This window comes from Tympanuchus pallidicinctus, unplaced genomic scaffold (genome assembly GCF_026119805.1).
Source record: "Tympanuchus pallidicinctus isolate F22 unplaced genomic scaffold, pur_lepc_1.0 scaffold22, whole genome shotgun sequence".
Lineage (NCBI taxonomy): Eukaryota > Metazoa > Chordata > Aves > Galliformes > Phasianidae > Tympanuchus > Tympanuchus pallidicinctus.
In genome coordinates this window covers 18,681,309-18,704,015 of record NW_026294739.1, presented here as the reverse complement: position 1 = coordinate 18,704,015, position 22,707 = coordinate 18,681,309, and the positions used below count along the sequence as shown (strand labels likewise).

Genomic DNA, 22,707 nt, shown 5'->3' with positions numbered 1-22,707 from the left:
ACTTTCTAGCTAGTAAATGAAGCCTGTATTTTTGACTGCGGTGGTTCTGGTGGTGTCCTTTGTGCATGCTCTGACCCTGCACGGCACATTCCTTACAGTGTCTTACAGTGCCTTGTTGCCAATGGTATGTGGGAACGTTGGTAAGGAATGCCTCTGCATGCCCCTGCAGCAGCACACAGTGACAGTCTGTCTGAGGGCTGACATCCGTTTGTCCAGAGGTTAGCTGCATGCTAAGTCCTGGTAGACTGGGGTCACAGTGCTACGAACGTCATCGTTACGCAGAACCCTGTTTCAGGAGTTTCCCAGATCTAAAATTATCAAAATAAATAGGAGCTGGTGTTACTTTTTCATTTGTTGACTTTCCAAGTATTCATTTTTTACAAGAAAAACGCGGAGCGATGTCATCAGAAAAGGTTTTTCAGGATGAGATCATCCAAGGGAATGGGACGTGTGTGTCCATGAGCTGTTTGATGTACCTAAGATCTGGGTGTGTTTGTTGCTCAAAATTTCATCCCTGTGGAAATAAGAAACTAATAGTTGTTTGTGATAGACATTACAGAAGCTCCTCTGAACACCATTCACCATTATTCAGCCTTGATGAGCAATAATAGCAGCAATTTATAATTAATTACTTGTTGAGATATATAGCCAGTATGCTGTGTGGTAAGAAGTTGATCCATATGGCAGTTAACAGAGTAATAAAGCTGTGTGCTGCTATCTGAAGTGAATGCTTTTCTATTGCCTAGTGTATTATTTCTTCCATTAGAAATAAATTATGACAGTATTTATAGTTGTTTTTTCACGTTCTAAGTGTTGTTCACACAACGTATTTGAATGAATAAAACTTGAAACCCCATTATCCCACATTCCCTATATTTTTAACATACTTGTGCTGGCAGGGTTTGGTTGGTACTCGTCAGCAATCTGATAAAATTCACTGAGAGTCTGTGGTGTAAGACAGTCTCTTATTTGGTAGAGCTGTTGTATTGACTACAAGCCTATGCACGCTCCCTTGTGTACACTGCCTAAGTTCTGAAAGTTCTGATAGTGTTTTTGGGCTGAAGTATCAACTTGTGTGTGGCTGAAATATTTCTACTGCTGAACTACGTGTGCTTCAAACTTGGACCTTTATCTGATTGTATAATAAAGTCAGATAAAACAGCCTCCCCCAGTCCTGAAAAATCACAGCTCTAAAATGCTTTAAAACTGAAGCGTGTAGCTGTAATTGAACATTCCATGTGCTTAAGTGTTGTTTCCTGTTCTGCTTTCCTTTTGTGTGTGACCAGAGGTGAGCTGCGATGCCTAATGTACTTCTGTCCTCTGGGCATAGTTTATATCCATCCTAAGAGCATTAAGCAGGGGCAGGAGTTTGGGCAGTTGGGAATGTGAAGAGGGACTCGTTTCTTCAAGAGGAGATGTTTAAAGAGAAGGATAAATCTGCTCTTTCAGAGAAGTGCTTTTGAGCACAGGGTGCTGTCAGGTTTCCTTCTCACCACACTGGCCTGACAGTCTCTGTCCAGGAGAAGTCTGTTCCTGCTGTCATTTTTACTTGGAGCCGAATGCCGTTGTCCTTTTGCAGCTTATCAGGATTCCAACTCTTACTGACCCAGGGGAACAGAACAACGGGAAAGCTGCTGTGTGGAGCAGTCAATCAACTCCAGGCTGCGTGAGTGAGGAGCAGAGAGCTGACAGAGACATGGCAGAACTCTTGTGAGTGATAAGGTGCTTCCTCCAGAAGCAGTGGCAGTGGGGCAGCGAGGCCCCTTTGTGCTCTCTCAACACACTGAATTCATGGGTGTGTTACAGCACTGCTGAAAAGAAAGCATTCTTGAGCACTCTCCTGAAACTTACCTCCAGTTTTTGTTCAATACAGCAACTCTGGATTTGGAATACTGAAGCATGAAGGTGATGTGCAAAGAAACAATAAATACATGCCTGTGAAAGGAGGCCGTGCACCAGTCCTAGCACTGCACAGGCCTTCAGCACAGCCCTGAAAGACAGTGTTAAATGGATTTCTGATTGGTGATGTTTTCAGGAATAAGATGTAAATATGCTGTGGTGTGGAAGGGTTGTAGCTATGTTTAAGCGTGAATATCCAATTAAGACAGGAATCTAAGTTACCTTTGGGTGCTTTGTGTGGAGGGGTTATGTTTAGAAATGAAACCAGGGTAATAAGCACATGGAGTTTACTAATATCAATGCTCAACTTCCAGTGATGATTTTCAAGTGTTTTGCTGAACTCAAAGAGCTGTAGGGCCCTTCTGTGTTCTTGTCTTGTGAAGCCAGGAATACATGAATTAAACTGTATGCTTCTTTTTCTGTTGTTCCAAAAGTGAGTGACATGGGGAGGGAGGCAAGAAGTATGCTAAAAATCCAGCAGTGGTTTCTCAAATGAAAGATTTTTCTGGAATTCTTATTCCCTTAATTTGTGTGGGTGGATTTCTTCAAAAAGCTGAGAATCGATGCTAACAGAAAATTGTCTTTTTTTTTTTTTAAAAAAAAACAAGTTTTAAACTTGGAGAGTTTTTGGTGAAAATGAGAAGGAATGGATAATGCCAAAGAGGCAAAGGGGTGTAGATCAAAGCATGAGGAATGTGTGTGTAAATGAAATGAGGTTGTTAGTGCCTGCTATAATCTAAGCAAACAAAAAGAAGTCTTTTATTTCTGCCTTCAATACGAGATTGGAAATGAGGAAGTGACTCAGTTTCTTGGAGGAAAGGAAAAAGTTGAAAATAGATGGGCCACCATGTAAGCAAAGGATGGGCTGATAACTGGTGTTGCTGGGCGGAGCGGGGGAGGGCAGGATGGGAGCAGGGCTGGGAAAACCCATGGGAGCAGAGGATGGAGGGTCAGAGCCTGGGGGTGGAAGGAGCCAGAGAAGATGGGGGTGCACAGGGCAGCTTCAGGCAGCTGGCTTTCTTAATTGGTGCGAGCTTGAAATGAGTTGTGAGAATCCATCTACCAGTTGCATCAGCTCTGTAAGCTGCTCACCATGTTTTGGTCATGTAGTGTTTGGTTACCTCGTGTTATTTCCACACCTCTGTGAAATTTGTGTGGAAATCCTCTATGAGAAGAGAGAGGAAGGAGGTGCTAACTTAATCAGAATGGATTTTTTTTTTCCTTTTAAGGTTGTAGCACCAATCTTCTTTCATCTCATAGGTTTTGTTTTTAGCTTACCAGAATAAAGCATAGGAAACCGTGCGAGAGCCCAAAGTAAACAATAGGATGCTTTGTTTACTGTGAGAATAATCTGGGCACTATCAGCTGTGAAGTGGTGAAGCTAAGAATAATCACTGGGATATTTTGAGGAATAAATCCTGAGTAAGGTGCACCTGCAGTAGATTTGGTGTGCAGAATGCCCGGTCCTGTGAAAATCCCTTTTGATGAAGAATAGCAAATCAGTAGCTGTTGTTTCTTTATAGTTTTCCACATAAGGCACAGGAGGAAAGACGAGGGTTGGGGGGGAAGAACCCTTATAAATAGTTTTGATTTGGCTTGATCCTTCCCAAGTCTTCATTTGAGTGTAATACGTACCGTGATGAGCGAAAGGGAGAGAAGTGCTGCTGGAGCTGGGGGATTTGCAGGCTCTGAGCATCTTGCACGAGCCCCACAGCGACCCGAGGCACTCCAGAGGAGCCTGCTGCAGGCAGCTGGGATGTGACCTGGCACCAGCACCGGCCCTGCTGACGTGGCCTCTGTGAGCGGGAGGCCGCTGAGGGCTGCAGGATCCAACCATGCAGGCACAGACAGGCAGCGTGTCCCACTTTGCTGCAGGGCAGCACGTGAGCCAGCAGGGCAGCCGGTCGTGTTTGCTGGCTTTCCTTCTTTTTATTTGAGTTCTTAGGAAGCTGTTGCTGGGGAATGTCTTTAAAGCCTGGTGACCTAATTCCACAGATGAACACGAGTGTTAAAATGTGCAGCCTGATGGGCTGTAATTTCAAGCTTGGTTGGTTTTGTAAATATATTGTGAATGTAAGTGTCTTCCAATATCTGTGGATTTCTCCCCATAATATAGGAAATCTGTGTGTCTACATTGGTAAAAACAAATCTGGCTCTGCTAAAATGCTGCATTATCTTGTGTAGGTCCTGCTCACATGTAAATAATCCTTCAGCTGTAGGACCAGTACATTCCAATCGATGGTGTCAGTATGTTAAAATCCAAGATCCACATTCTTCACACAGTCTACTCGGGCTACAGACATTGCAAACACATTAGTCAGTGCTTTCAGTCTTTTTAAAGTGCATTAGTGTAGCTACAGCTCTAAGTTAGCAAAGCAATTATATGCAGCCTTTTTAATCTGAAGCAGTTATGTTTGTTGGCCAGAAGAGCCAGAAATGATTCTATCAGCCTTATTAAATTCCTCTGCTACTCTTCGCAGACAGATGTTTGCTTTCCTATCCTTTTTATTCTTTGCCCTTTTGATTCTGGTTCATGTTTTGTATATGCAATGAAAAATTCTTCCTGGTGAAGCACAATTTGCAGAGTTTGCTAAACATTAGAATTTACACAGTAAAGCCATTGTGAGCTGTTAGAACCAGAAATAGTTATTTGTATACTTTGGTTGGAAGAGTCTTACCCTGTTTTGTAATCTTCTGGAGAGGAAATAAATGAAGAGGAAGTAGGGAGCTGAGCAGCAGGAAGGCTGGTGGGTGTGCAGGTGTGCTGGCTTCACTGAGGTGTGATCTGTCTCAGACAGAAGATCTGGTAAGTCCCTGTGCGATTGGTGTGATGCTCCTCTCATAGGCTGCAAGGAAAGTGCTGGAAACTGGAGTGCTGCCTGCTCTTGCCAAAACCAGCAGTAGCTGCTGTGGGAACTGATGTTAACCTTGATTCAAAGAGGGTCTGTTATCCAAATACAGGGAGCCATTAACTTTCCCTGTTGGTTCTGCCAGACTTCCTGGTGGTAGAAGGAATCACCTCTGTTCATTCTATCAGGATTTTCCCTGGATTCTTTCTTCTAGGAGCTATCAGTATGTATTGTGTTCTCTAATCACAACAGTCTGAGGCTGGAAAACCCTTCTGCTTTACAAAACAATGCTTCTCCTGGTGCTACTGGTGTTCTTTCTGTATTTTAGCATGTCGAGAACTATTTCTTGCAAGAAACACACTTTATATTCTCCACAAAACAAGTCTGCCAGTTTTATGGCTTTTATTAACTTCATGTGGTCCATTGTGACTATCCACTATGCCAGTTTCAGGCGTTTTTAATGATATTTATTAAGTGGCTAAGGCAGCCACTTCCTTTCCATGCTGTCAGACTGTTAACCCGTGATGAGACATTAAGCAGCAGACTTCACGTGCAGATTTGCTTTGAGTTACCCATTCGAGGAATGCAGGGGGTTAATGAAAGATGCTTGGTGGCAGTTTCCACATATGTACTTCACCTTGGGAATTCCTTCCTGATCGAGTTCCCCCCGGAGGGAGGCTGAAGGTGTTGGGTCCATCCTTGTGGCAGCAAGGCAGGTAATCCATAAGTGAATGTGAAAGTAAGGTAGAAGGTGGCATGGCTTGGGGCTGTGGATGAAATGAAGCATGTTGTTACTCAGAAGCTTTTCTGGGCTTTTATCATTGTGCTGATTCTTATTCTTAATTTGAAAAATCACAGCTCGAGTAGTAATAATTGAATTACTGTGATTTTTTTTTTTATGGTGAAGAATGTAAACTGGATTTTCAATTGTATTTATGCCCACCGTAAGAAAACAAATGTGTAGAGGTTGTTGGAAGCTATCCAGGACTGAGCTGTTGATCGTGCTGTTGGATCTCCTCATCACACTGCTGGGTAGGAGAGCTTTCACTCTGCCAATCTAACCAGTCCTATGTTGAGATACAAACTGTGTTATCGTATCATTTCTTCTGCACCACTGCTTTCTCATAGTCATCGAATGTCATGGACTCTGTGTGACATCAATTATTTTTTATAGAGAAAATATTTTCACTAATTTGAGTGAAAATTTGAAGAATTGATGCTATTGGAAATCACTGAGTCAAGTTCAATACTGACCTGAAGAGGAAAACAAAGAAAAAAAGCCCCACTCTGCCAGGCTATCCAGTGTGAAGCTATGTAACTTTGGACAGCCTCAAAGGCTGTAGATCACCATCTGGTGGTATCATTCACATGTTTACAAAACAAATCTAGAATAGGAATTTGTCTTCTAAATTTAACATGTTTTTGATGCATCCAGAGAGCTTTCAGACAAACGTGCAAGGGACTATTTGCCCTATAACTGCTGGCGTCATACTTACCCAAATGTCATCTCTGAAGTGATGTACATTTTGAGGAAGGCTAGGCTGTAGTTTTCTGATGAAAACTGAGCCCAAGAGTTTTAGAAACGTGCATGTTCTTTGTGGCTTGCTTACCTTTGCTAAGGTTTAGCCTTTTCAGGTGCCAGCTTGGCTGGGTTGCTAGGAGTGACCTCGCTGTAATAGACTGAATGTTGTTTTATCTTGGCAGAAGATACTATCTCATAATAACATTTTTTGAACATTTGTAGCTGAGTTGTTGTAAGTGTTGGAGCTGTGCCTGGAGAGGGGACTGAAACACAATGCCAGTCATTCTCAATTGTGTGGGCCAGAAGCTTTGAGTTTGGTGAGGAGCCGATGATGAGTGGGGCACTGGTGGGGGGAACAAGTGGCATCTGAAGTTCAGCTTCCACACCTGAGCACCAAAGCCTTAGAGCTGCTTCTGCATCTTGCTGATTTCTGAACGTTTATGCATACAGAGATAGATTCATCAAATCATAGAATGGCTGGGGTTGGAGAGGATCTTAAATTCCAGCCAGTCCCAGTCCCCTGTGGCTGCCCCCCAGCAGCTCAGGCTGCCCAGGCTTCACCCATGGCTCTTGGGCACCTCCAGGGATGGAGCAGCTACAGCTCTGGGCAGCAGTGCCAGGGCCTCACTGCCCTCTGAGTAAAGAACTGCCTCTTATCAGCTAACCTAAATCCCCCCCTCTTTTCATTTAAAACCGTTCCCTCTTGTCCTCTTGCTATCAGACCGTGTAAAGAGTCTGTCTCCCTCCTGTTTATAAGCTCCTTTTAAATTTTATTCTTAACTTGCTGAAAAGGGCAAAATTAGAGGAAGGCATCCAGGAAAAGAGCAAGACATGAAAGGAATTGCCTGTTGTCAGAAGAGTGACATGGGATGTTCCATAACCAAGGAGGAAACATTACATTTTATAAATCTGACCATGGTTTCTATGTAGGTGTTTATGTATTGTGTATCTAAATTATACTATGGTCAGTGCCTTATCATGCAGCTGATGTGCATCTCCCCACATTAGCTTGTCTGTCCCTGAAGGCTGCTCTCCTGCCTGGGTGGCAAGATGGAAGCTGGAAGCAGCAGTGCTTGCAGGAAGCTCTCTAAGGAGCTGTTGGGTTACCCAGCAAGTCAGGAGGGATTTGCCTCCTTTGGGGGAGGATTCTGACATTTTGAATGTTTAACAGTCATCCGCAAAACGGAGCGAATGTAATTGGTGGCTAATTGTTTGAAGGAACTGTGAAATACAATTATAAAGAGTTAAGCTGAAACCAATTGTGTTTATGAAATCTACCATAAGAAATACTATATTAATCCTGCCTCAATACCAGGAAGTACAATTAGTATAATTAAGACTATCATATTGTAATTTTCTTGGCAACTGGGTACCTTGGCTGCTGCTTTTCTATTTTAAAGCTCTGGAGCAGACGGCTTCCTGTCAGGTGGTGCCTACCACTGCTGCCAGGGCAATTAGAAAATTACTTTGTTTACTCCTGTCCTTGGAAATAGGAGATGCAATAGTTGTTGACTGGAAAAAGTGTTCTGAATTGTGCGTTTTGGCTGTTTTACTGTAGCCCCCGGGGTAATTTTGCAGACTTCTAGACAGTCCTTTGTGAGCTGTGCTTGGCAGCCCTGTTTTTGCAGGGAGCTCAGGTTCTGTGATGCCTTCCCCACGGCTCTTGGGGCTGAACGCTGTCCCTGCACCTCCATGCTGAGGATGAGGAAGGTCTGGTGACTGACTGGTGCTTTGAGAGCCTGCAGGTTGCTGTCTGGCACTTCTCTGAACAAGCTCCTCAGGTTATAGCTTTACCTTCCTGGGGCTGCCAGACTTGGCATTGACTTTCTCCCTGCTGACATCTGGTGCCTTGCAGTGTGCAGGAACCTCTGTGCTCCACTCTGTGCTACAGCCACATCAGAACACAGCTGCACTTAGGGTAGATGTGCAGAGCAGGCAAACGCTGTAATTGGATTCTTGTTAGCATCACATGCCGTATCGTGAGAAGTAGATAAAAATAACTTACATGCAATTATTTATATTTAAGTAAACTTAAGCCTGTTAGGATCCTAAAGTAGTAACGGATATCTCCACAGCAGTAGATAAGAGCTTAAGAAAAGCAGTTCCGGACTGGCATTTGGAAACCAGCTCTGTGTTGGACGCGTGCTGCTGGTGAGATGTGGGTGTGCTGTGCAGCATTCCCAGGTCAGGAAGCAGTGAGCATGGAAGGTAGCTGTTAGTGCTGCAGTTTGTGTGTCACTGTTGCGAATGCATTCAATTAAGGGCTAATTAGCATAATGCCTACTTTGATCTCTTCTTAATGGCTTAATTGCTTCTCTGAGTTAAATAAACACTGTGCTTATTTTACAAATTTTCCCTTGGGAAGTTGTCACAAGGAAGTGTATGTGCATGTATTTATTTCTTAAGCACCAAGAATAATCAGTTATTTAATTAAGCTTCTTCTGAAATTCTCTTTTGGGATCTTCACTTTTCTTATGAGCTGCTTGACTAACTCCCGTGTCTGAATAGAGTAGGCAGGAGTGGTAATGGAACTGTCAGCTGGAAAGCAAACATGCGTGTTAACAGTCCCATTATTGCTGCAAGGTCATCTGGCTGCCTGCGTGGCAATAAGCAGCCACGTACCTTTTTCTGTGCTTTGTGTGATGCTGTAGGAGTTTTACTCTGCACATAAGACTTCCTGGAGCCTGTAGAAGATAATAGGAGGAATAGCCCTATGATGTGTTGTACCAGGATTTGCTTCTTGCAGGACCTCCAAGCAACATGCAGCCTTGCTGATGGCTCCAGAGCAAGCCTCTCCTAGCAGTGACATTATTTAGTACAGGAACTGAATGCTTCCTGGTAGCTTCCCAGCCAAGGAGTCTTGCCTCCCAAATTCCTTTTGGGGCTGTTTCAGTTCCTACATTAAAGGGGTTCTCCCCTTCCTGCATGTGGGGATTTGGCTGCATTTGCTTCAAGTGGTTTTAACTAGCATATTAGTTAATCCTGGCAGTTAAGACTTCATTTAAATAAGAGTCAGAACTGTCTGGTTTGTTTCTTGCTAGTGGGGAAGTGCTAACTCTGGTTCCCAGATGTAGCCTGCTGTGTGATGGTGTTTGTACATACCATGTTAAGCTAACCTGGTGCTGTTTGGAAGCTCATTGTAATTATAAACACTTAGGAGAGTTGTCTCCTTAATTGAGGCTGTGACTGTGGGTGGGTGGATGGTGATGTTTTAGCTGGTGACCAGATCTGGTTACTCTGGGAGATATTAATGTGCTGCTTTCGATGAGCATATAAGTAGCAGCAGAACTCCTATCAAACTCCAAGTTTAAAGCTGTCTTTGGATGCTTGCACTTGTATCGCACATATGGCGAGATACTAAATTGAAAGAAGAGCTTGTGGGGAGGCATGTGGAAGTGATAGACGTAATTGTGGCTATAAATGGGAGTAATGTAACAGTAGTTCCAATTGAACAGAAATATTTGTCATGCAGAACATATGGAAGCCATGCGCTTAAAAAAGTGAACTCTGAAAAAAGCAGAACCTCAGTCCTGCTGTCCTAAGCTGAGTTTTCCTCCTGCCCTCTAGTCAAGCAGTTGCTCTACCCATGGGGTGAGCTCCTGGAAGGGCAGCTGTGCCCAAGGCTGCGCAGTTTCCTTATTGATGCCTTCTTTTGAGCTGGAGCCTTCACTGTATTTAAAATGCATATGCCTATGTTTTCCTAAAGATTAACACTTCGTTGACAAGCACAGCAAACTGAAATTCAGATCAATTCGTTCAGTTTTAAGGCCATCCTAAATACCCAAACATCAGATTTGGGCGAATTATTTTGTATAGCGTGAAATTGTTCCTTTATTTGTGTTTGGTTAGCAAACAGATCTTGGGTGTTCACCAAGTGCTGCTCATGCACGTAGCTATCTCCACTCTATACATAGCAAAACAAAAAAAAAAAGTGTGCAGAGTGCTGGGTTAAGTGCATTAGCCAGTTATTTGAGCCAGCTGCTATGTTAGGAATAGAAGGATAGCTATTTTCTAACCTCAAGCTGTGCGATTGCAAAGCTCCTTCACTACTGCTCTGTCCTCTGTTTTCACCTTTGTAGAGCCAGAAAGTGCATGTCCATAGCCTTTCTCAGTATCCAATGTGGAGCATTATTCTTTTCATTTTGCTGTAAGATGGATGTGCATGGTTAGCATTATATGCCTGAGTGCAGTGAGCTGCAAACTGCAGTCCATGAAAATGTATAGACGTTTTTATGTGAAACTTTTATAATTTAAAATGAGCGAGGTGAAGTGGTAGTAATCCTGCTTTAAGTACAAACTCATTTAGAGGCTGAAAATTTGCCTTTTGCACTCACTAGACCCTATAGCACCTGGCATGCAGTGCTGCTGAGAAGAAATGCAAATCTCATTGATGCAGCTGCCTTGTCCCTGCCGCTGTCATCAAGGCTCAGTGCTCAGCACCCTGCAGCTCTCAGCACTGGAGTTGGTGCATGCAGGGCTGACATTTGGACAGCTAATGAATGCTTCTTAATGAGGAACGCCTGTGAAACACAGCCAGAGCAGGGCTGGAGCCTGGGTTTAACTTCAGGGAGGCCAAATGGCAATTTCTCAATAGCTGGTGGTTCAGATTTGTCCACTTCAGAGGGAGTTTCAGGGCAGTAGTTAGGCTCTTACTCACAAAAAAGGCATCCTGAGTTGATGGGGAAGCCTGGACAGCACTGCTTTTTCAGCCCCTTAGCCCTTTGTGCCTGTTTTCCCAGTGGTGACTTGCTTCAAAGGTAGGAGGCTATAGAAAATCATGCCTTAAAATTGTATTATTCCTTGTTTTCATTTCGTTTGCTGACATCCACTAATACAGTCTCAGTGTGCAAAAGGAACTCTTAAACCCTTTCTGCCCCTCTCTAATCCTCTTCCTTTTATATTTTAGCTGCACAATGCTACATCTTCCAGGCCTCCAACTTGTGCTGCTATCATGTGGCTCCTGGCTCTGTTCTCTTGCTCCTTTGGTTTCTCCTGCAGAAGCAGCAGAGCAGCTCTTTTCCTTGTCATTCTGGGCTAAGCAGAGAAGAGCAAGTTGATAAAAGCTGCTCTTATTTTGGAGATTGTAAAAGTAGCTGTGTTACAGCTGCCCTGCCCTGATGGAGGGCGGCTGCTGACAGACGGGGCCTCATGATGCTCTCCCCACCCCTCTGCCATCTCCTGCTGCTTCCTTTGCTGGGCTGCTATTTGCTGACCTGTGAGCCTGCTGAGGAAGAGAAAGCTGATCCTGTGTCCAAGTGGATAGTTCTGCCATTTAGTCTTATTGAATATCTCCTGCAGTTTGGGAGGAGGAGGAAGCAAGGAGTATGGCTACCTCTCTTGTGGCACCAGGTCACAAACCCAAGTCAGTAATTCTGTACCCTGGTCAGAAAGTAGCATGCATTGGGAATATGAGCTGCGTCCTATGAATGCAAGAAAGCTATTTGTTGAGCTCCGTTCATCTTAGGCATGCATGTAAGCGCTGCATCAAACTCCTCCTTAATTTCAGAGCAGTTTCAGTTCACAAGCAGTAGTCTCTTTTTCTATTGTATGTTTTGCTCTTCTCTCCAAAAGCCAGGAGCACAACAGCGCCTTTTGGACCTAAGAGAGCGCGGCTCACCTTGTTTTGAATTCAGAAGGAGGCTGATGTTTTGCCCTGATATTCATCTTCATTACTTGCATGCAGCTTGGTCTGTGTGTTTTGTTGCTTCAGTGCACCTACTGCATGGGAAATAGCTGTGAATCTGCAGCATTTTCCCACACTAAGTTGAATCCTGACACTGACTGCAGCTGTGACTGAGAACAGCCCAGTTGCTGTAGGCAAATGGCCTCTTGGATGGCACACTTCTTGTCTCCGATCTCTTCAAGATGCTGCAACTCAGTTCAACACTCAATTGTTAAGAATAACTCAAAACTTTAGGACTTCTGGGATCCATAAGACTGATGCTGTGGATTTTTGGAGGGGATTTTCGTGGTTTTGCTTTGTAATGTCATAGCACCCATGGGATTGGTAGAGTTCTGGGGAAATACAGCTTCCTGTGTACTGCTTTTTCTAGAGACATGGCTGCTTCTGGACAGCCTCCGAAATCTCTCAGGGTAGATGGTTTTCACCAAAGTAAAATGTTTCTCAGCATCATCCTCTTGAGCTGATGTTCTGTGGAGGTACGGAATTGCTTTTCAGTGGTTCCTCAAAACCTTTTTGTTGCTGACAACAGGTCATCCTTACGGCTGTCGTGCTGTTACATTGCCAGTTGCATGCTTAAGTTTTGAACAAATTAGAACTAATTCTACCAAATGCTTTTGAGGTTTCTAATTTTACAAGTTCAGGAAATAAACTCCATGCTTCGTTCTCTCTTGCTGTGGGTGACCTTGATAAAATCTGATGTCTTAATGGATAAGGGATCTAAAGAGCAATGTTTGTCTTTGGTCCTGCTTTTTTGTCTGTAGTGGAAATAGGGTAAATAACTCTTACAAGTTACTGTAAGTTCAAGCAGGGGCTCGTACTGTTAAAACAGGGAAATTGTGATGTACTGGGGAGTTGTCTTTTTCCTAGAAAATGGATATATCCATTTCCTGAAGGAGAAATTGTTGTTCCATGGATTGATACTGTTGTAGATGAGGGAGAGAGAGCCAGTACAGGGTAGGCGAGCTGGGCTTCAGGTTCCAGCCTGAACCTGTTAGCAGTTAGAAGTCTATTTAGCAGTGGTGTTCTTGAGGTGGATCTGAGGTCATCTTGGCTTCAAAGAAGCAGTTGCCAGTGAGTTTGTTTTAGGAAGGACATGGACTCATTGTATGGAAGTGGACTTGAGCTCCTTATCTGGTAAGCCCTTCATCTGTTGAAATGTAATGGCTCTATCTGATGCTGGAGTTGGGTCTGCGTGCAGAACCCTCGCTTTGCAGTATCCTGCTTGGTGTTCCCATTGCAACACAAACACATGCTTGGAAGTGTGAGCAAATCCTCTGTGTGAAGCAGTCGGGGGCTTCCCGTGGAACAGGAAGATGACAGCATCTTCACAGCACTGTGGTGGAACCCAAAATGGTTCCAGCTGCACCATGAGGCTGCTGTGCAGGTGGTGATGTGTCCTTGTGCTTGCACCTGCATGGCCATGTGTATGTGCTGCTGGGCTGGGTGCTGCTGAGCGTGCTGCACGGCTCTGTGGTCTGTTCTGCAGGCAGAATAGCTGCCCTATTAATGCATAATGCACTGATCTATGCATACATAAAGTTTTGCTCAAGCGCTTTCCTTGCATTTGTAAGAGTGAAATTTTGTCCATTAGATATTTCTGTTCAGCCTTAAGTTATGGTGCTGAGTGAAAGCACCTGAAAGATGTGCATCCAAACAATAGCTATGTGCATCTATGAAATCATTTTTTTCCTTTCCCTTTTACATTTCTGCTACTTCCTAAGAGTGTGGCATCGTCCTGCTGGGCCTGTGTGTGTCTTCTGGAAGGCGATGGTTGTGTGCAGCCTCCCTGTTGCTGCAGGCCGATGCAGGAGAGCTTTACAGGAGGCTGGGGGCTGTGCCCAATTCCCTGCTGGCCACAAAGCTTCTCTGTGCTCTGCTTTGTCTGCCTTTACAGAGGGTGAAAACTGAGCTCCGTGGGGAAAATGGATGCAAATTCCATGTTCAGATTGAAATTCAGGTATCTCAAAGGGAAGCAGCAGTGCACCTGCCATCTGGTGTAAGATGTTATCGCACAGTTACCATCACAGTAGTCTTAGCATTTCTTGTTCTGAATGACTCCTAAAAGAGGGGTGTTTTGGTGTAATGTCAGTCAGGGGTGTTTAGAGGATAGCAAACAAAAATGGTGCCATTCAGCATCAAGATGTTCTGCTAAGGTTGTTAGTGTGTGAGCACTGATTTGTTCTCAGGTGGGGATTTCTTAGTGGTTAGGATATTTTCCTTCACCCAGAACTTGAGCCGAAGCACGTGGTGCTGGTAACCTCATGGCAATGTCTGCCTGTGCTCAACGTGGGTTGCTCCCAGCTCAGCCTGCACAAACGCTTGGCACTTTGTGTTTTGCCAGTGAGCAGCTGCCTTAGCGCTGGAACGCATTCAGATTTGCAATGAAGAACACCTCCGTGGCAGAGAGAAACAATTTCTTCTGACATTCCTTAAGGCAGAAACAGCTGCATTCAACTTTTTTTTTTTTTTAATTTAAAAAAGCACTGTGGCATCTCCCTTGATAATCAGAAGTACAGCTGAGCGTGAACAGCAGGGCATAGTTCTGTGCGGAGTCACTGGGCGCAGTGTTGCAACAAGGATTAGCTGACGCAGACCAGCTGTGCTCCTTGCTAACATACACAGTGTGACATGAGCCCAGCACGGCGTTTCCCACAGCTCCAGATGTGTGGGGCCAGCTGCCACCGCCCGCCCCCACATCGCCAACATCTGTGTGTGCATCCATGGCCCTATAGTTTCTCCCGCCTAGATGGACGCAGTGTTTCTTAGGGTGAAATAGTTGTGACTTAGCCAGCATCCATCAGCTGGGAGACTTGAACGCTTTAGAAGGGGATGTTCTGCTTTGTGATTGCTTCTTAAGTAATGGTGCTCTGTGAGTGCAAACGTCTCCGTGTGCCAAGGAGTTCTGAACAAAACCCTTCCTTCTGTGGTTTCTCTCAATTGTTCAACAAAGGGTCCATAATTCAATGTGCCCCTCCCAGGTCCTCCCTGAGAGCACAACCGTTGCTTTTCCTTTTTTTTGCATGCGGAGAAAATAAACGTTACAGCAAATCTGTGTGAGGAGCTGGATGGTGCAAATCCACTTCCCTTCTTTATCCACCTATATGTACATCGGTTTTATTCCATGTTTGCTTTCACTTGTGATTACAGTGACTTCTTTGCAATTAAACTGATCTATGATAGAGACCACCAAAATGTACTAAATGGGATCAGGCCAAATATTGCCCAAGGGGGTCATTGAGCTTTGGAGCAAGAGGAAAGAGAGAAGAGAGCAGGCAGGAGCCTTCTGAAGTGGCGTTTGGGTTTATTTCTGCTTTGTTAAAATAGCAAACAGCCCTGCTTGTTGAAACGCAAGGTATTGAGTAGCAGAGTGTGGGCATGGTTGCTTTTTAAAGACAGAAACTATTTCTATCTGAACATCAAGAAGCAGAGAGGATGATTTCACTTCCAACATCCTTGAAGTCATGTTTTTCTCAGTTGACCAATGAGATGAAAGTTGCTCAATTTTTCGTATTTTTAATGGTTTTTTTTTTTTTTTTTTTTTGGACAGATTTCTCAGATATTTTGTCTCCGTGTCTGTAGAACAAACACAGTGAGGCAAATAACTTTAAAATCCCATTTTCCTATTAGCCTACCGAGAGCTGCCGCGGCAAGCGTTACGGGAAGTGTATTTATGGGAGACACATCAGGAGAGCAGAAGGTAGGAAATGTGAGGAATGTGAGAAATCCTGTGGCTTTCGGGAAGCCTAGAGAACTGTGAGGCAGCTTGGCTTCTAATTCTGCTGTTGGCATGGGGAATTACCCAAGGTTTTGAGCATCTCCCATCACTGGAAGGCAGTCTGGGTGTGCTGTCTCCTCTGCGGTGAAAGGCCGTGTCAGGCAGCCCGAGGCCTCTGTGCACAGCCACAGTTGGGTGAGTGGTTCAGGACCTGTTTTGTGTCAGAGTGTGAAAGTGTTTTTACTAAGTACAGATAAGAATTAGGAAACTCAGATTTTGCTTTATTATCCTGCAAAAATTTGGTGCCTATCTCCTTACTACAACAATTTAAGCAGTGAATTGACAGTGTAGTTTGACTTGGAGCATAACCTGGTGATGAGATTATTTAATGACAAAACACTATTGAAAATGAAGGAAATAGGACTGCAGCATTTATCTCATTTACTAATATTATTTGTCTGGTGTTTCATAGTATTAGTTCCTTAAATACATCTTTGCAATGGCATTCCAAAAGGTGTTGGTTGGTGTAGATCTGGCATGTTTTTGGGGGCTGTACCATGAGAGCTGGTTGGATGATGTGCATCTCTGTGCCCTCAGCTCAGGGTGAAACATGGACACTTCAGTTGTGTGCGTGTAGATTAATGCAGGTGTTAAAGGTCAAAGATCATGGTTTACACTAAAGGGAAACTGCATTCTGACAAGTCCAGCTTCAGCATGCTGGGCATTCACTTAACATTTGTGGTTTCATTTACACCTTGGATTTTTCTTTTCCTTCAGGAAATCTTGTGTTTTGAGCTCTGTTTTCTGAAGCCTTTCAATTATATAATTTTCTTCCTATACTGTGCACTTGTACGTTGCTCCTTAGGATTTCAATGTAATAGTCTTTAATTATTTTATGTATTAAGAAACAAAGAATAAAAATCCTCTGTTGGCTTAGGCATGTGCCAAGTGGTTTTGGTGCCTGTGGGGATCCCCACTGCTGCTGAATGGTGAAGCCCAAGGATTTGGTAACCCTTATTTACCCAAGCAAAAGATATATAGAGATTATCTGTACAGGAAACCCTTCTGTCCTCAGTAATGTGTTTGGCTTGAATGAGTTGCTAGATTCATGCATGAGCTCTTTGAGGAATAATCACTATAAATAGTCAACCTGGTGTGGTTGGTGCATGACCCTGGCCGTGTGTCTGCCTGTGGTGCTGGGGATGTCAGGCTGTTTGCACTGGGTCGTGCAGCCACCTGGCGTGAGCCTGGGAAGTCAAACCCAACTCACCTGCTGGGATGGGGAGGTTCTGAGAACGATGTACCACGAAGGAATGTCAGCAGGCAGTTTCACACTACTGAAATTCGGGCTGATTGTTAACCTGACCTGCCTTGTGGTGCTTCAAGTGCGATTTTTAGCTTCTGGCCACTTCAGCAGTGTGTGACCCAGAAACACCTGCCTGGATCACACACTTACTGCTTTTACATGTTGGCTAGGTAATCCTGCATGCAGCGTCAGCTCATGTATTGGCATCTTTGGTTTGGGACAGTGCTTGTAATTATGCTGCATCTGGTATGTAAGTAATAATTATACATGTTGAATGTGTGTGTATATATATATGCACAGCATGCATTTAGAACATCGTGAGAAGATTATGCTATGCTAATTAATTCAAAGGGAAGCTTGAAGAGCAGTTTACCTCTCTAAGACTTAAGTTTTGAATAGAAATTGTTGATTTCAAACACATCCAAGTCAAGAATGGTATTGCTGCAAGGATGCTGGCCTGCTGGGTTGGATATCTGAAGCTGCCCATTGCAAAGGGCACTTGCAGCATGTTATGCATTAGACACAACATGCTCAGAATTCTTGCCAGACCAGGGAATCCAGCTCCAGGCTCCTAAGTTCCCTTCCAGTTTTCTCTTCCATTAAGTAGTGCTTTCTGTAAGTAATAAAGCATAAAATATGATGCATTGCATCTTAGGACAGCTTGCGTGTGTTTATGGATCCCTCCTCCTTGGTGTGATGCAGCTCTGTGCTTCATCAAGGGACGTGGCCAAAAAAGTGCCAGGGCCACCTTGCTTCTGCCTGGGGGCTGTTCTGAAATGACTGGAGTTTGTAATAAATAAAGAGAAAAAAATAGGTGCAGCTGGTGGTTGGTCAGACTAATGCTCTGCCATAACAAGAACGTGAGTGACCAAGAAAAATGCAGGGCACCTTTGTTTCTGCTTCCAGGTGGGTCACTGCTCACAGAGGAAAGCAAAGTAAATGCAGTTTTTCCACAGAACTAGTAGCAAATGTGAGAAGTGATGCAAATTCAAGCTTTGATTAATAGAGGAGAGCATTCCATGTGACTTTTTTTTGTTATTGTTTTGCTGTGAAATGGGAATCTGTCAATTTGAAAGCCTTCCAGACAGTCCTTATTTCATAATGTATGTGGTGGTTTTCTAGGTTGTTAGTCTTGCAGAAGGTTTTAGACAACCCAAATTGGAGTTTTAGTTACTGTTGCCCTGATGCTGAAATGATGGTGCTCAGGAATCTCAGGAATGCTAAACACTGACAGAATACGGTTCCTAGGAACTGAGTATTCTGTCACTTATTTTCTGCAATGGCACAGATTCCTTTGGTGTTACATGACTCTCATAATTATTTGCATTAAACCTCTAGGGAAATCAGAAATGAGCTAGCTTTTAGAAATCAGTCTAGAAATACCCTTTTATTTGCAAAGGGGAAAAGGAGTTTGGTAAATGTTTTGCAGAGCTTCAGAAGGGCGTTGGGATGGGGCTGCTGAGTATTGAGTTTGTTTAATGCACAGCTGTTGCTGTTAATAGCTTTGAGACAACTAAAAGCTTTGCTCACTCCAAAGGCAACAACTAATAAGCAAGATTAGTTTTTGAATACAAGGGGAAAAACCTTTAGAGTCCCCTTTTCAAAATGCGTAGGTAGTTTTCTTTTTTTTCCTCCAGCAAGCATTTGTGCAAAAGTAAATAGTTATCTTGAAAAAGTGTCCGCCTGTTGATTCTCCTTTTACATACCAACAGTGATTTAATGTAAGAGTTTCAGGCAGTGGTTTAGCTTTAAGTCACATTCCTGTATGAAAAAAGAGTTTGGGTGTTCTTTGGTGCCACATGTAGGAGCAGTGCTGCTCCAAAGGGAAGGGCGTGCATTGAATTGCTTTTTGTGCTTGCAGGAGTGTTACCACTTCTGACTTTCTGCTCATGTAGCTGCTTGGGGGATTTATTTTCATTGGAGGGTTTTTTAAACATAAGTGTATATTTCTGTAAGAGTTTGGAAGAGAAATATTGTAAGCCAAAACTGTAGATGTATAGGAAGGGGAAGGAAGTTGAGGATAAATACAGCTACAGTTATTGCTAGGGCGCTATTTTCTTTTGTTTTTTTCCTTTTTTCTGAAGTTAGTCTCGTTATCAATGTGGGCAGGTAAGCCATAAACAAAAAAGGAGAAGGCAGCTGGTACCTGAGGGCTGGAAAGGCAAGCGGGGCTGTGCTGCAGGCAGGCAGATGGGGCTCTGTGCAGAGCTGACTCAGGTTGCTGTGCTGCTTCCTGCTACTTGAGAACACAGCCAGCTTGCCGTGTGGCTGGCAGACTGAATACCTCGTTTATTCAGTACCTACTGCCCTAGTTAAGATTCATAGTGCCCACATGCAGTGAGCACGTGTCCCTTCTGCAGCCGTGGGCCAGCTGTGCGTGCTGCTTGGCAGAGCTGGTGCTGGAGCAGCCCTTCCCAGCAGAAGGTGCTCGGTGCTTCCTGAGCCCCTCATCTGTATTCACATCTAGCTGCTGTGACTCTTGATGTTTACCATGTTATCGGAGACATAAATTTCAGGAAAACTAAGGTTGGAGTAATGAACCCGTTATTCCTCTTGGTTGAATTGGTGTTGCTTGTGTTGAAAGTGCTCTTAAGCGTTAGGAAACTTGGGTATAGATTGATACCTCTTTGTGTAAAGGAGTGATCTGGCAGATGCCGTTTGTCTCAGGCTTGAGTTGGTTGGTTTACAGACAGAGTAACGCCCGATATTAAACCCTTCAGGTCTCTGAGTCCAATCCCTGTTCCACTTGGTGAAGTCATTTCTCTGGTAGTGCAAAAAAATTAGTGTACTTTCAGATGCCACATAGCGGAACGTGGCTGGTAAGATTAGCTTTAGTAGTTCCATAAAACAAATTCCCAACATCAGTCGGGTTGGGTCTGATTTAGCCCAGCCTGGTTCAGTCCCACATGGTAGAGCATGGCTCACTAAAGCACCGAAATTATCTGATTATAGTGATTTTAATGCTGATCATGAGTAGCAGTGGTACAAAGTATCTAGCTATACTGTTGGGAGTAAGAAAGAGCTTAAAAACCTCCTCCTTAATAGGCTTTCTTAATGGCAGCCTTAAAATTTAATAAAGCGAAAACAATTTCACCGTTCAAAGATGAATGCGGGTCGGGTAATTTTTATCCAATGGACTTCATTAAATAATTGTGTGGTGTTTGATCATATCAACAGTGACATGCTGGATTTATGAGCTCCTGTTAATGACATGGAGTATTTAACAACAGCGCTTTCAGGAGAAAAGCTGCTTTCCCCTTGCTGTTGCTTACATAAGAGAAAAACTAATAGGTAGCAGGATTAAGCTTCCAAAAATGAAACGTCTCAGTGTTTTTTACAACACTTCTTATTTTCATGGATTTCTAGCTTTTTGAATAAATACTAACACAATATTGATAAGTGTGGAAATAAATTGTGGCAGAGAAAATTTCCAGGTGTTTTCTACCTGATGCTCTTTGCATTCTTTTCATGCTTGGTGGCTTCATGAGAAACGTGCTGCCATGAGTTGCAGCCTTTGACAGAAGTGAGCAGAAATCAGGTGTTGTGTAAACATGCGCTGTGTTGAGATGTATTTCACACTTTGAATATCTTTGGTTTTGTTTTTTAATGTTTCTGTTTTTAAGGGGACTTTATAAATAACACTTCCAGTATTTATGCCCGATGAAATGATTCTTCTGCGGAGCCGAACCACAAAATTGGAGTAATTTAGGCTGGATGGATCTCCAAAGGCTGTAGCCCTGCCCTCTCCCTGAAGCTGGTCTGCATGGAGCAGGTTGCCCAAGGACTTCTCCAGCTGAGCACTCCAGGGCTGTAGACCTCACAGCATGTGAACAGTGTTTGGTTGCCCTCACAGTGAAAAAAGAAATGCTTTCCATTGTGATCATATCTGATCACAGTTTCCAATGTACCAATTGTGTCTGCTACGTCTTGTTACATTGCTCTTCATCTCTAAGGTCTGGTTCTGTCTCTCTATGTCCTCAGTATTCACTGCAGTAATGGATTTTCCTTTACAGAAGCTGTGTTGTGCATCTGCACAAAGGCATGATTTGTAGTTGAACGCTGGGCTGTGTTTCCTTGCGGACCTTTCTGAAGGTATGCATCACAATTCCCAGCTGGCTGCTTGGGAGCTCAGGCTCAGAATGTAGGTGTTTTTCCATTCCAGTTACAGCTGATCTATTCCTGTCTATAAATATTCAAAAATTCCATTCAAAAATATTTTCTCAGTGCTTCCACCTAGAAGCATTGTGTGTTTTGTTTTGCGTTCTGAAACAGAATTTAGAAAGTGGAATTGGAATTGCGACACCTACCAGGATGAAATTCCTGTAATGACCTCTCGCAAGCTCCTTTTTTGCTGTGCATCACTGGGGAAGATTAATTTGGTGAAGGATTCCAAAGCTTCAGCAAGCATTGCATTCTTTTCAAGTGAAAGTTTCAGCTGATTTGATCCATGGTTGCATCTCCTCTTGTAAACCTGGCCTTTGGGATGCTTCATTCAGTGCCTGTGTACAGAGGGAGCACGTGGGCTGCCAGAGTGAGCACAGCAGTGCTGGGACTTCGGATTTTTAAGCTACAGACAGTATGTGTAACTCTATAAATCCCATACCTGCAAGATACTGAGCTCAGCCTGTAGGTCACTCAGGTCTCTGAAGTCTGAGAATTACATGTGCTAAGCATCTTGTAGGAGCACACTAATGGAATATATTTGAGTAGCTTAGCATGCTAAAAATAATGAGGCTCCCTTGATTTATTCAGCAGGAAACTTGATGATCCTTTTCAAAAGAAGGGCAGTGATTTTTGTTGAAAAAAGAAACGTGATGGCGTGTTATTCCTTGTGGGTATGTTTTGTAAGTCTGGGTTGTGCAGCCTGCAACCTTTCTTTAGATCGCTTACCTTCTGGTGCCTGAATGAAGGATGTGTGCTGTCTTGGATTCTGTATTGGAGTTCCTCCAGGTGAATTTCATCTAGAAATTTCAAACTCTTTAAGATATTGTTCCTGCTTTGAATGTTGTTTTCTATTGTTCTCTGTTTAACAGCTTCTGCCTTTAAACCGTAGCATGTTTCGTCTTGGCAGATTGTCACATAGGTGTGCCTGGGCTACATGGCATTTGCGGGTGGTGTTTGTTTAGCAAAAGATGCTCTTTCCTCCTCTGTCCTCTCTCTGTGTTTGGAAAGTATTTTTTTGAGTTTCTGAGCCGTTTTTAAAGCTGCTGATATGTAGATGGGGCAGAAGTCTGTCTGATCTTGGTGTATTCTGTTTAACCAGACACATGATGTCTGGGATTCCAGTACATTTACAGAAATAAGGAACAGACAGTGTTGAACCTTGCACTAGAAGTAAGATTTCAGAGTCTAATAACTGAGCACCTCCAGGGCCAGAAAAGATCACTTAATGCTGCCAGTTTTCTTTCATGTGCAAAGCTTATTTCTGACCCGAAGCACAGTAGCACCTAGGTGCAAATGACAGATAATTTAGGTGTTTGCATATGCATCTAGATGCCCAGATTTTTTCCTAGAATAAATTCTTAGTGTTCAGTGTTCAGATATGTTGATCTAGGCTCAGTGCCCAGTATAACTTAATATTAAAAAAAGAGGTGAGCAAAACCTCTTTTGGATGGAAAAAGTTATCAGGAAGAGAGAAACTACTACCCTTGCCTATGAGACAGGTTATTCATGTAGAACTGCTCAGGTTTTTACCACCTTTCCTCCATTTCCATCTAGTTGTGTGGTAATAGA

General features: G+C 43.5%; 1 protein-coding gene across 3 annotated transcripts in view; it reads left to right on the top strand.

The window, feature by feature from the left end:
* Positions 1-22,707, top strand: part of FNDC3B (fibronectin type III domain containing 3B) — a 148,316-nt gene that overhangs the window by 30,505 nt on the left and 95,104 nt on the right. The gene's annotated exons all lie outside the window — the stretch shown is intronic.